Source organism: Mus caroli, unplaced genomic scaffold (genome assembly GCF_978045245.1).
Source record: "Mus caroli unplaced genomic scaffold, Mus_caroli_1 scaffold_1, whole genome shotgun sequence".
Classification (NCBI taxonomy): domain Eukaryota; kingdom Metazoa; phylum Chordata; class Mammalia; order Rodentia; family Muridae; genus Mus; species Mus caroli.
In genome coordinates, this window is record NW_028227256.1 from 142,601,666 (window position 1) to 142,617,358 (window position 15,693).

The window sequence follows — 15,693 nt, forward strand, 5'->3', positions numbered from 1 at the left end:
TGGGTGCAGTAGATCTGGGAGGGCTTCAGGCTTGTGAGGTCTGTTGCTCTAGATACAGCAGAATTTTCAGGAGGCCTTCAGTCTTCAGAGGAGCAGACAAGCTGATGATCTGCCCCTGTGGAAGGCACAGGTCTGTAAAGGTATCAAATCTGAGTGATAAGGGGCTGGGGATAGGTCCCCATTCCCAGTCTGCTGTACTTCTCCACATTTCCAGCTGCTGGGTTTGTTTGAGAAGGTTCATAACCTGTTACCCTGCATGCAGCAGATTTCCTGGGAGCCCATCAGACTTCAAGAATTATCTTATTTAAACATGTTAATAGTAAGGAATAGATTAAATTCTCTATTTTAATCAGAAATATAAACAAACTCTTCTTACTAAAGAAGAGAAAAATAAACTAGTGCTTCTTTTGGTTCCTTATTTATCTCTTTTGATACAAATTCATGAAGTGAATGATTAAGAAGTCATATTGCCCATATTATAAATGAATCATGCTAAATTTTGTTAATACTAATGAATAAAGGGAAATTGCTTGAGGAAATATTCTGAAGTTTTAAAGTTTAGATTTATATGACACTTTTCCAAACCTGCCTGAAAGTAAATTCAAGTTACTTGAATTACCTCTATCTTAGGTGGCATATAAAAAAGGCGTCAAAATATCTTATTAAATCAGATTTTGTAGGTTGTAGGGATAATCCTTATTGTCTTTCTATTTGTTTGGCCTGTTATTAAATTTTTTTTCTGTTGAGTTTCATATAAGAAACAGAAACAATTAAAGTGGAATTCTCCCAGGTACTTCTTGCTGATACAGCTCATTTCCAAACTCTCTAAGTTAGAGCCTATTATAGAAATGTTTGTGTACACACTGATTACCTACTCTACTTCTCTTCTAGCCAACCCCAATGAAGCTGCCAACAGAGAGCACACAGCCACCTGAGCTTTGTCATTCTTAAACTACTCATAGCTAGCTAAATTCAGGGGAGAAATTGTCAACAATTCCTTCGTTCTTTTGGTATTTTTCATATTTCTATCATCATCTGTGTCCTAAACTAAGTGAATTAATTTAACAAATAATAGTAATACTTTCTGGCTTTAAATATTTTATATTATGTAGAAGGTACAAATTATATTGTGTCGTGTTCATTAGGATATTTTAATGCCTGACTTAAGCGTTCAGCTCTACTTGACACTTTTTACTCAGTTCAGCCAAGAAATAGTCTCAATGAGAAAACAACTGTTTACTAAATTGTCTCCCATTTGACAGGTTAAAAAATTTTTTTCAAACCTTTAAAGGTGGTTAACTGGTTCTTTCTCCTGTACATTATGCAAGCAAGTAAGACTCTAGATGTTCTACTCATGTTTTGTATATTTAGCTGGCTATAGTAAAGCATATTTTTCTACTTTGTAAAAATTGGACATGAAAACATAGCTAAATAATGAGAACATTTGTTGAACACCTCATTTTGAATTATGCATTTTATTGTGTGCCAAAAATCTCATTTTTAAAGGACTTCCTGAAATGTAATTTCATGTGTGTATAGGACATTAGTGTTTCTCAAACACAACACATACATTATTCATGTCTCCTTTTCCAAAAAAGGAAAAAGTACCCTAAAAAAAGCAAGTATTATTTTCACTCTATACAGATAAACAAATTGAATTTAGAGGTATTATAAATACATGAATAATAAATTAATAGTAGTAGAGACTTGAAATAAAATTTTCCTGGCTTTAATCATTAGATGTTTGGAATATTTATAACGTTTAAAACCCAGCAAACAGCTAAACAGACATTTATATTTTTCTTCTATATCATTAAATTCTGTACTTGGTTGTTAATGTTTTAAAATGAGAGTTTAAATATACAAATGCAATTTTTGTCTAAAAAATGATATGAGTCAAAGTTTGATAATTTTTTTTAAAATAATGCCTGGCTATTTTCATAAGTGTTATATAAATTAAGATTATCATGCATAGCTTATGTATCTAACACAATCTAGTTTGTTGAGGAAGTTTTAGCTTCTTTTGGTCCAGGAAAATAAAATAATTGTTCACATATATCATTGCAAATTGTATTTTATGTTGCACAAGCAAATTTTATTTATATCTTGTTCACATGTAGTTTTTTTAAAGAATGAACAATTTCTCTTGCCTAATTTATACCTATTTCTTAAGTTTCTTGTACACTAGATCATTGAATAACATTTGGATCTTAAAGTTATCTTTTATCAGATATTAACTTTTGAATTTTTAAAAAAACAATGTTTCTCCAGGCACCAAAAACAGAAAGTTTAACAAAGGAAAGTGGAAAGCAATGCTCAGTGTGCTGTCAGGGAAGGTTTCCAATTGCTGAGGGTTGGAAGCTGTTATGGTCTGGAATTTATCTTTGACTTGCAAGCTTTTCTTTATTGCTATTTCCAACTTGGAATTTTACAAGTCTTTGTAGGATTAATGGGCTTATATATCTAAACTAATAACTAGTTTAGACAAACTACCTATTCTTGAATTTAAACAAAAGCTAATTCTTAATAAGATATTTAATTTGAAGTAGGCAATTAATAAAAATGATAGCTAATTTCAGAACTGATTAAGTCATTTCATGAAAGGTTATATAACATTATGTTAATGTGGTGCTCATTTACATTTGTATTTGTTTGATATTATTAAATCAAAACTGTTATGGGGATTTTTGAGACATTGAGAAATAACATATTTTCTATTAGTTTATTAGGTAAATCCATATTATTGAGAAAATAAAGCAATAAAATAGAAAAACTAAATTTGCCTTTATATTTATCACAGTGATATTGCATAATTCTGTTGTAGTCATTGAAATCCATATGATGGATTAACCAAAGTGCACAAAGGGGCTATTGTCAAACACCTGCCAGTTCTCCAACATATTGTACCCACTATTCTTTTTTAAATAATTAGTTTTCTTTTTCTGAGACAGTGTCTTTCTATGTAGTTATGGCTGTTTTGGAACTTGCTATGTACATCAGGCTGGATCCCTCTCCTTCTGCCTCCCCAATACTGGAATTAAAGGTGTGCACCACAATACCCTGATTCATCTCCAGATGCTCTATCATAGCAACAGAAAGCAGATCAAACAAGCAGTCCAGGGAAGAATTAAGTGACATGCTCTATGATTCGAGGTAGAAATCTCTGGATGTAGTGACACAGGCCTTTCACACCAGCACTCAGGAAGCTGAGGCTGGAGAGTCGCTATGAGGACAAGGGCTACAGTGTAGGAGCTGAGGTGGCAGGATTGTTTCAAGTTCAAGGTTGGTCTAGGATGCATAGCAAGAGCCAGTCTCAAATAAAAACACAAGGCATGGGAGCTTGTACCTAACGTTCTTAAGTAGCATCTCTGTGTTCATTGGTGTGAGAGTTCTCTTGAAACACGGTGCCCATTTTTATCTCAACCTAGCAAAGAAACCACAATTTCAACAATAACAAATAACAAATTTAGCCAAAGTCCAATTTGTGAACCAATCCAAACAAAAATTTCTAACAAAATTTAAATACAAGACAAAATTATTGAATTTTATATCTTCATACAAAGAAAATTCATATGCATTTTAAATTTCTTATCATGAAGAACTGGCTAGTAATAGGCTCATTCATGATGGCAGAAATAAAAGTAGTCCTTTGTGAGGTTTCATAATTTATTTTTTATTCATCATAATTTGCCTCAATATAGAACATCTTTGGGAACATCAGCAAAACTAATTAAGTTGTGGAGACTGAGGTACTTTTGATTCATCTGAATGCCCTGAACAGAAGTTTACAGATATATTCCTGTGACTGTTTTGTATTAATAACTATATTTGAAACTACCTCTGTAATTGACTTCAGGTGTGTGCTTTTATGGTTTTACATTATAATTATCCATATTCATGTACTTGGAAAGTATAAATTGCTTTAAAAATAACTAGTGTCGCATACTCTTCTATACTATTTACTTTTTAAATATCTCAATTTTCCTGTCATATATTCAGTATAGGTCACATGAGAGAGAAATTGTGATAAGTATTAAATGCCAATCATTCTTTCAATCATCTTAGAAGCAAATCTTAAATATCATATATTGCCCTAAATACAAATCATATGCAGTCATATCATAAAGATTACATACTTTTGTAAAATTGAGAATCCTAGATTAGACAACGCATAGTTTTAAGTTTTGAGGCACTTTGCAATATGGTAAAGTCATATACAAATTGAAGAATTTAAATAAAGTATTTCTACTGTTCTGATGTAAAAAAAATATATGTACTTTATATATACAGAAAAATCAATATAGTGATAAGATCTACAGATTAAATTAGATTGACAACATTAATTTCCTGTGCTGTTTCTGTTTGATATGAATCTTTAGTAATTCTAGTGTTTCAGAGGGATACATATCTTCAGTAATTCACGTGTTTTTCATGTCACAACTAAAGAGTAAAACAATTCTGTGGGTATTTCTTAGTATTATGTAATTATTTCTGAATATAGGAAACACTGTCTCCTGTAAGGAAGAGCTGTACTTATTAGAACTAAGAGGATAATGGAATTTTAAGGCTCATAAATTAAGCAAGTTACAAGATGCACAGGTCCCCTCCGCAAGTTTACAAAAGTAGTAACAACAACTGAGATGAGAAGACACGTTTTGGCTGCCTGCCACTGTGCAGACCTCCAGATGTGCAGCTTGTGGATTGTCTTCAGTGATGCTACAATGGGTTTCTCTGCAATTCATCTGTTAGTCATTCCTTTTCCTGTAAGCAGTCTCTGACTCATGCTCTGATAAATACTCCCAGTCAACTCATTGGTTGAGCACTAGAATGGAGACATCCTTTCTCTGACCTCTCACAGACTCCACATCTGAATAAGGAGTCTGTTTTTCACTAAGATTATTCTCACCAAATTATGATGAAAGTTTACCTACCATAGATTGTCAGAAAGCTGTCTATAATCATACAAAACTCTCAAGATGTGACCCCACTTGAAATTTTTATGGTAAGTATGAAATGTTAAGGAAATGATAATCAAGCTAAAATGCCCAGACTCAGAGGAAGATCAGATAGTGAAGCATAGATCTCCCTTGGGAGGGGAAATAGGATAGATTTTGTGGGTAGACTTTTGAGAAGAGAGTGGGAGGAATCAGGTTGGGGGTAACAGATGGAGGGAGAGAGTGTGGGGAGACACAGAATTTGGGAGCATTTGGAAGGTGGTATGAAACATACTGCTGTATAAACTTCCTGGAATCTATGAAGGTGACATTACTCAGTACTCTGTGGGATCATGAAAGGCAGCCTAGTTTCTGGTTGAGCTAGGTTTAGAACCTCAGAGACCCAGCAGGGAATAATCCTGCAAGGGACAGTAGATGTTTTGCCATGCTTCTAGACACCAGGCTCCTGACATGAGGCCGAAGCTCTCCACTCCATAGGTCTGTGGCAACATAAGGGCAATGCCTCAAGCCCCCTCGACAGGTAGAGCATGTGATCACAGATTACATAGCCTCAAGACAGATCTCCATTTTAATGAGATAGCTAAAGGCCTGAAGGGCTCAGACAATTAAACTTCCCTTCCTAGACACTCCACCCTGCAAAAGGTATTTAACTTCAGGCCCACCCTGAAGTAGGATACAGTTTTACTCATTCCAGCTCTCTGCTATGTAAATAAATGCCTTAAAGCCATGGACTGTCTCTTCTCATCAGTATCCTCCTTGAGGAGCAATGGAGCAGGTCTTTATCTAAAGAGCTGTGCCTAATCTCCTGCAGGAGGCCTCTCAACACTCCCAGCCAAGGTCTCCACCAAGTCATGCCAAGGATGCTCACTCATCTCTGGGAGACCCAGCTGAAGCTCTATCCTCCCCCACTTCCCCGGCCCCGGGCTAGATTCAGGCCGGAGGGCCCCCACTCTGTTCTCAGATCTTCCACGGCATCCAGTAGCACATGGGGTATCCAAGAGTCTGAGAACCTGAGGTCCCTGGACTCTGTGCAGGCCCAGAGACCTCCCCCAGCCAACTCTAGAGTCCCTGGAGACTTCCCCTACCCCTGAAGCAGGGTTTCTTGGCTTCTCATGGCCTGACACCTGCCATGTGCCATCATGGGGAAAACACAGTCAATACTTCCATGTCCCACTTCCGCAGCAGCTTGAGCTTGGGCCACCATTTAACCCACACTGCTCCGTAATGGAGGGTACAGAATCTAAAGTAGCTTCCTTTTGTGGCCAGGAAAGTCTTCCAGTGGTGGGACTGGGTTGCATTTGCTTCAATTGTTGGTTGAAAATTTCAAATAGAAATATCTAAACCTCCCAGACTGATGCTAAGACAAAGGGTTGCTTCCCCATAATTATCAGCAGGGTCCCATTACTGAAGATAACGTCCAAACAGCTCACTGAAGTAGGGAGGTCCAGCTGGTGCCTGTATTGAACATTCACCCCTATGGTCTAGTCTCTTTAGAATGATAAGGTACTCCTAAGTTTACTGAAGGAAAAACTGGGACACCATCCCAGCCACAGAACTTCAACCTACAATTTGTACTGCCTGCAAGATGTATTGGGGCAGTGGTGGTACAGAAATTGTGAGAACAGCTAACCAAGGTCAGGTTTAACTTGAAGCCCATGGTAAGAGAGGAGAGAGAGAGAGAGAAAGAGAGAGAGAGAGAGAGAGAGAGAGAGAGAGAGAGAGAGAGAGAGAGACAGAGAGAGAGAGAGACAGAGACAGAGACAGAGACAGAGACAGAGACAGAGACAGAGACAGAGAGACGGAGAGAGCAACCATGACTTACACTGCCTAGATGATCAACAATCAGATGTTGAATGGCCCAGAGACCTAAACTGGAGCAAAATATAACTGGAAAAAATTCAATAAAATTAATACTAATGATATTCTGATATACTCAGACTGGTGACATTGTGCAGTCATCATCAGACAGGCTTTCTCAAGTAGCAGACTGGAGTTGGTTCACATATCATGCAGAGACTGAGTCTAAATTGGAAGTCACTATTAGGACCCTCATTTGAAAGACTAGGGAACCTTGTGGAAGAGGGAAAGGAAAGATTGTAGTAATCATGGGACGGAGGATCCTAAGAACATATAACTTACTAAAATCAACTAACCTGGGCTCATATAGTCTCATAGAGACTAAAGTGGCAAGTAGGGGGAGTTCAAAGGAGCCAGGTCTTCTCTGTGTGTTATGGCTTTTAGTCTAGGATTAACAATAAGAGCTGTGTTTCTCTGACTCTTCCCTCCTCTTGAGACTCTTTTCCTCCTCTTGAGTAGCATTGTCCAGGATCAATATGAGGTGTTTGCTTTCTCTTATTGTATGATGTTTTGTAGTATTTGGTTGCTGTGTCTTGGAGGCCTTCATTTCTCTAAAGGAGATATGGAGAAGGAGTAGGTCTGGTAGAAATGCAGGTCGAGAGTACTTGGGGAAGTGGAAGAAGGGGAAACTTTGACCAGGATGTATTGCATGAGAGTAGAATCTAGTTTCAATTAAATAATGAGGATTGGTGTCTCCTTCTCTCTCTGTTTCCAATGTACAACTTACAAATAAATGTTATTATTAGTTTCAAAAAGATTTATTTTTCACAAATATAATTCATATGAATTCATAGTAACATATGAATATAGGAAAATACATCTCTCAGGATCCCATTCTAAATAGTATTGTTCAATGAGATCCATATCAAAAGAGTAAATAAGAAAATAAATAATTTCTGAAAGAATGTGAAACTTTTGAAGCAAAAAAGAAAACTTTTGGTGTGATTTATCTCATTATGATTTGATTGCTGTTTTGAACGTGTAAGTTCAAGAGTGTCTGAGAATGGAAGGAAAGGTGGTGAGAGAAAAATTAAGTGAACATTTATAGATCTCAGTCAGGAATTTATTTTCAGAAGGGTCATTTCACTGAGTTAATTTGTTCAACCCTAGTAATAAAGTGTTAGAGATTTAAGATTCAACACATTTTACTTATTAGAAAATATATGTCAAGCCTAAAAAATACATTATTCCTTCAAATCTTGTATTTTCTTGCATTCCAATTATGTAACATTGCACAGGAATCATTAAATGACATTTTGAGATTTTTAAGATGGTGTCATAGACAATCTACTTCTAAATTCATATTTTAGAAATTTATATATGGGGAAAATTAATGTAAACCATATTAACAGATTGAACAGGTAAAAATAGTTTTCTTTCTGTTTTAAATATTCTGTTAGTACCTAAGGTACCTTGCATAAGAACTAAAATTGAAATTGACTAGAAGACATTGAAGTGAAACAGCCTACTCTCTATTCATTGTCTAACCTCTACTCTGCATATTTTGTGACTTTCCAATCATCTCTCTTTTAAACACAGAATAGTTTCTGTCTCAGAACAATTGAAAGTTGTTTCAAAAAAGCTAACTTCTTACAAACTGATTAAATTAATATATCACTGATCCTCACTCACTCTTATAAGACATATGTTAATGTGTGGTGTTGTATCAGTTTAGGTTAGTGGAAATTCATGCTTATTCATTTGGGAATTAATAATTTGAAAGAGATGCAAAATTGATTTTAATATTAATGAATTGTACTTTTCCTGGAATATACATTAACTTACCTAGAATTGGGAGACACCAATACTCTTTTCTTTTCTTTTCTTATCTTTTTCTTTTCTTTTCTTTTCTTTTCTTTTCTTTTCTTTTCTTTTCTTTTCTTTTCTTTTCTTTTCTTTTCTTCCCCCCCCCCCCCCCGAGACAGAGACAGGGTTTCTCTGTGCACTGGCTGTCCTGTAACTCACTCTGTAGACCAGGGTGCCCTCAAACTCAGAAATTCACCTGCCTCAGACTCCCAAGTGCTGGGATTAAAGGTGTGTGCCGTAAGGAGCCGCCCTCACATTCGCCATTACAAGATGGCGCTGGTGGCACTGGCACCCGTGTAAACAAGCAAGCTGCACATGTGCTGGGGTAGCTTTCCACTCCATGTGCTCTGCCTTCCCCGTGACGACAACTCCGGTCGATGGGCTGCAGCCAATCAGGGAGCGACACGTCCAAGGCGGAGGACAGTCCTCCATAAAAGGGACGGGTTTCCACCATTTTCTCTCTCTCTCTGGCTCTCTTCTCCACTGGCTCCTGAAGGGGTAAGCAATAAAGCTTTTGCTGCAGAAGATTCCGGTTGCCCTGAGAGTGTTCTTACCAGGGGGGACAAAAGTGCGGGCAATAGTGTGCCACCACTGCCTGGTGGGAAACACCAATACTCATTTTGTAATTGAAAGTAGATTCTTCTCTCATGCAATATATCCTGACCAAAGTATTCACTCCCTCCACTTCTCCCAGGTACTTTTTACTTGCCTGTCCACCAGACCTACTCCCTCTCCATAGCCCCTTCAGAGAAACACAGGCCTCCAAGACACAGCAACCAAATACTACAAAACATCATACAATATGAGAAAGCAAACACCTCATATTGATCCTGGACAATGCTGATCAATAGGAGGAAAAGAGTCTCAAGAGAAGGCAAAAGTATCAGAGGAACAAGAATCTGAAACACAGATGTAAGTGATCCCAAATATGATGTTTCAATTAGATAACAATTTTATGCAGTTTTGATGGTAACAAAATAAAAATCATTACTCAATTCAATTGGTGGAACTATAAGGTAAGTTTATAATATTTGACAAAGCTGGGAGATTTTTGTTACAGGCCTCATATGTTTTGTTAACATTGTTAGGTAGAGATTTTTGGAAGCTAGGAGCTTGTTCATGCATTCCATATCTTTATGTAATACGACTCACTTCCTTGACTCTCTACTTGAAATTTCTAATAACTTCACAAAAATTGAAGTCCCATGCTTGTTTTATTCCTTCTTGACTATCAGAATTAATAATCTCAAAAGAGCTGATAAATAAATCTTTTATTAAATAAGTCATAACAACTCTGCTTGAAATAGGGAATTTAGAACATATAAACCTATTTTTTTTTAATTTCTTGATTAAAACCTATCTTCTGTTTTTATTTGATTAATTTTATATTTCTTCTTTAACTCATTTCTCTACATTATTTTGGTAAATCATATATCTCTTAGTATTTTTTATTTTATCTATTGCTTGAGAATTTTAAATATTTCATAATATTCCCACATCTTCATATATTTTGAGTTAGTTTTATCATTTCCTTTAGAACTGATACATTTTAGAAGAGTTGAATAACCTTTAGTCCCCCCCCTTAATTTCCTAAGCACCTTATTCCTTTACATGTGCATGATTCTCATGTGGTAACGTTCTTCTTTTACTTTTGAAATGCCCATGTATCAAAAGCTGAAGGTTTTCAGTGTTTTTCATACTCACTGGGCAATTATTCTGTTTTGATATAGGAGGAGGTGCTGATACTAAGGTCTGGTTCCCTAATTGGTTCTTGATTTGGTCAATAAAGGGGGCCAGGAGCCAACTGCTGGGCAAAGGGGACAGATAGGATGTCCGCATCCCAGGAAGAAAAGTAGATGCAGGGAAAGAAAATGGGTTTTTTCAGACAGGCTTTGAAATGAGAGGCACAGAGAAATCATGTAAAATCTCGGGGAATCTAGAACCAGCATCCTATACCACTGGTGGATGGCCAATAAGTTGGCTAACAGACACAGGCTAGCTGATAAATTTAGAGCAGGAGATTCTGTGCCCAGCTATTATGCTAGTACACAAATTCTAAAGTAATAATCCTGTGCTGTCTGAATGTTTTTCGTCCAAGGAGCAAAAATGGGTAGAGAGAGAAGCTGGGTCAGTGATGGTAGCTTGGCCTAGCTAAGTCAGTAGGAACAAAGGAGAAGCCAAGAGTGAGTCAGAGGTCCGCAGCAGCTCCCAGCAAGCTGGAAGCAGATGATACCTCAGAGCAAAGCCTGGAGGGGCAAGAGTGAGAGCTGCATTTACAGGCACAGGCAATAAGGTGTTTTTTAAAATAAATGACATGCAACATTTTGATGACCACTGTGGAGAGCCGTGCTGTGAGCAATCACTGTGGAGAGCCGTGCACGTGCCACGAGCGATGACCATTATAAGATGGCGCTGGCCTTTGCTGTGCCTAACTAGTAAACAAGCCTTGTGCGCAAGTGCCAGAGTGAACTCACTCCTAGTCACTGCCCATTCTCGGGGTGTAATAGTGGGGTGATGGGCGAGCAACGAATCAGGAGCTGTCACGCCACATCAGGTGCTGAAACGTCATGGCTGAGCTCTATATAAGGGACTCCATTTTCTGGGGTCGGGGTCTTCCTGAGAAGAAAGCAATAAAGCTTTGCCGCAGAAGATTCCGGTTGTCCTGAGTGTGTTCTTGCCGACGGGGACAAAAGCTCGGGATAGACCACCACTATGGTCAGTGGAGAAATACAATCCTAGCTCTAACTCTGTCAGTATAACTTCATTTTCTACATGAACATACTAGAATACTCATTAGAAAATACATTCACCCTTCAAAACTTACATAAAGTTCGGGAAAACAGTACAGCATACATATTTTAGAGGTATTTTTATGACATTACTCATTTCAACAAATTAGTGAGAATAAAAACCAATAAAATAATTTTAAAACTTCTGAAAATTTTGATAATTATTTTGTTTTTCTTTTCTTTTCTTTTTTTTTGAGAAAGAAGTTAAAGTTGGGTAGATAGGCAGGGGACAGAAACTGCATGGACTTAGATGAGGGACAGAAAATACATTTAAATTTAAAAACTGAATTAAATAATACAAAATTATTTTAAAAAGACCTGGAATTTATTACCCAATCAAATATTTTAAGCACATACTTTAAATTAAATGTATTTAATATTTCAAATTCATTTTACATAGTCACTAATACAGTGATATTAATGAAAGGAAACTCATTACTATAAGGGAAAAATAATCTCATTCAATGCAGAATGTGTGCATGGTAGTGACTAATTAGTTTGGTTTAACTGGAGGCCTACATCACCACTGTAGAAACAAACATGACTGGCAAAGAAAAGAGGCCCCCCAAAAAATCAACAAAATGATTTCTAATTATATTCTGCTATATTCATGATTGGCTCTTTGTCCAATCAACATCAAAGACGTTTCCTTCTACAGCATATGGGAACTGTTGTAGAGACCTACAGCCAGACATTATGCAGAGAGACAGAGAGAGAGGAAGACAGAGTGAGCAAGCACTGAATTGAAAGTCTACATCAATCTCTACCCTCTCAGATTATGGAACTCTGTAGTAGAGGAGAAGACTATAGGAGTCAAAGGGAATGTAAGAAAGGAGATCCTGTACTACGGATTGAATCAACAGGACTTACATGGGCATACAGATTCTAAAGTGGTAGGCAAGGGTTTGCACCAAGTCCTATGAGTGTGTATTACAGATATTAGCTTGGTACTTTTGTGGAACTCTTAACAACGGGAACTCGTGTTTGTCTGACTCTTCTGCCCGCTGTTGTGACTCTTTTCCTCATGTTGGGTTGGTTTGCGCAGCCCTGATATGAGTATTTCTCCTTTGTCTTATTTTATCATCTTTTGTTGGGTTTGGCTGTTGTCTTTTGGAGTCCTGTTCCTTTTTGAAGGGAAATAGACCAGAAGTAAATCTGGGGGAGAGAGGAGGAACTGGGGTGGGGCATGGGGAGGAGAAAGAGGAAAAACTATAGTCCGGGTGTATTGTATGAGAGGAGAATATATTTTCAGTAATAATAATAAAAAGGAAATAGGTTCCCTAAAATAAGTGCTTACAAATTCTAACAAACAATTTATTGTTAATATATTAGATTTGACATTGCCATTCAAAATTCTGTGTGGCATTTAATATGAAAAAAATAAACCAAGCCTCTGCTGGCATACTAATTTCAAAGAATTATAATTTTATTTTAATTTTTATATGATTTATTTAGTAGTTTCATTTTCTCCTTTCAAAGTTTTTTCTTATTCTGTGTTCTTCCTATAGTTTTCAGCATTTAATGGGTATTAATACACATGATATCTCAATACTAAATTCTAATATGTCCTGAAACTATTTTCAGTAAGCTAGATATTTCCATTAAAATCTAGGTAAGAATTTGCAAATGCCTATAGTATGTTATAATATTTAAGAGGAAAAATAGACATGAAAACATTAAGGATATCTATGACAGTAATAAGTTTTTCCCTCGGCTCTCTTTTCCATAATTCATTATTTAAACTAGAACTTTATTTTAAGCTAAGATGACACTGATTAACAATTTCAACAGACTTTTCAGTTCCTTAAATTATTCATTACTGTACTGATATGTTTTACCTAACTTGTACATTTTAAAATCTCCTACTTAACTAATGAAAATATAAATTACCTTTTTTTTAGTTCCTATGATAGTTACAAGTGACAATTGCCTAAATCAAGCTAACATAAAGAAAATTCTTATATTGTTCCTATAATAGCTATTCATTCTAGAACATAATTTTTATAACAGGATGTAATGATTAAAACATAATGTTTCCATTTTTGTCACTTTTAAGGGTATCATATGTGAATTGCATGCTAAAAAACTCTACAGAAAGTTTTTAAAACTGATAAAAGCTATCACATTCATTCTTAGATTTACTTACACAGTACGAGAATTAATTTTAAGGTCATAACAGGAATAAAGTATGTAGAATGAGTTCCATAGGCATTATGTACAATTTTTGTTGGGTGGACTTTTGTTCTGTAAGGATGCATTAATTCTCCCAGTAGTGACATAAGCTATGAAAACATACAATACTACCATGCCTTGGTGTCACCTGCCATCTCTGTATGATTGAACTTGGCTAATTATCTATAACCCTATAGACATCAAACTAATCAAACATAGCCTGAGACATCAAACATAAAAAGGCGGTTGCACAGTAAATCACTGTTAGTATAGACTCTTCCCTTAAACTGACACATTATGTCCATTTTCCTGCACATATGTAAGTATGTCTTGGTGTCAGTTCCATGGTTCAATGGTTGTCTTTCAAAAGCTTATAAAGAAATAATTTTTCTATGAAATATGAAGTGTTTGAATAAGCATATCTCTCTGACTTAACCTTTCACATTGTAAAATCACAAAGTATCCATATAATGCTTTCAAGTATTAATAAGGTCAATAACAACTTAGCTGTTGTTTTGAGTTGTTGGTATTTTGGTTTACTGATGCTGACATATATGCTGTCCTGTTTTGCATTCTACTAGGCTATCAATCACAACATGCCCCACTAATAAACATATGCAACTTATGTTAATTAAGCTACTAATTATTATGGTGGGAAAGAAAACTGTGAAATAGTGATTCAAAATGAAACATTAATAAACTAATTTTAAAAAGATAATTCCATTCATTGTTTCTCAGTTGTTTTGCATTTTAAGTAGATATAGTTTATTATAAAAGTAAGTGATGGAGGGGGAGAAATAAATGATAGGCAATATTCATAATGTAAACATATACATTGTTCCCAGTTATTGTTTGTCCAATCCAAGTTGTTTATGTTGTTCTGCAATGACAACAAAAAAGCATATGTACAATTCTAACAGTCTCAGATATCTGATTTTAGTTTGCATATGTTATATGACCATTGAAGAATATGAATCCATGTTCCTCAAAATCATTGTGCTCACTCCAGTCTCCTGAAAGATGGGATCACACATGGCAATTGTTGAATAGCAACAGAGCAAGACAAGAAAAAAAGTTATGACCCCGATGTTGGCTCTTACAATATCTTCCTGGACTCAACACCCAATCACATCCTTTAGATTTTTTTTTTGTTTGTTTGTTTGGTTTATTTTTTTATATTTATTTATTTATTTATTTATTTATTTATTTATTTATTTATTTATTTATTTGGATTTCCGGAAACAGGATTTCTCTGCATAGCCCTGGATTGTCCTGGAACTCACTTTGTAGACCAGGCTGGCCTCGAACTCAGAAATTTGCCTGCCTCTGCCTCCCCAGTGCTGGGATTAAAGGCGTGTGCCACCACTGCCCGGCTACATCCTTTAGAATTTACCACCCATATCGTATTAACTAAATTTAAAGGATGAGAATAAATATTTTTCCCAAGTGTAAGCGGTGATAGCATGTAACACAACCCATCCTGCTGCACAAAATACATGCAGTTTTACTCCTTTTCTACTCAACAGTTTTTTCCTTAGCCTTTATTTGCCTGTGAATTCTTGCTAGAAACAGACACCGAACAACCACATTCAGCATGCTCCTTAGAAAATTTCTTGTCTTCCTCCACAGAATGTTTAAGAAACATTTTCTAGCTTAAAAGATTTGTCAATAAAATTGCCATTATTCCTCTCATTAAAAAACTCAATCACTTTTATTATTATTATTGTTGTTGTTGTTTCTATTATTATTCATTCTTAGAATCTACTCTAAAAGCGGTTCCTTCCAAGCTCTTGAAGACTTTTACCCTCACAAGTTTTAAAGCATTAGGTTGACCTTTTACTATACAACAAGCCATCCCAGGACTTAGCACCTTAAACTACTGAACAATTTCTGACAGCCTCCGGAACAAAGCAGGACAACAATCACAATGTCTCTGCCCTTGTTAGCTTCATCTCTCCTAAGGTTTATTGCTAAAAGCAAATCAGAAGGCCAGACAGGATGCAAGCAGGAGTGAAATAACAAAGGAGCTGCAGAGCTTCAGTGACTGTTATCTACAGAAAAACAAAGAAAAACAGGCCTAATATGCTTCCTGGTATAGGGTGGCTGGGAAAGGG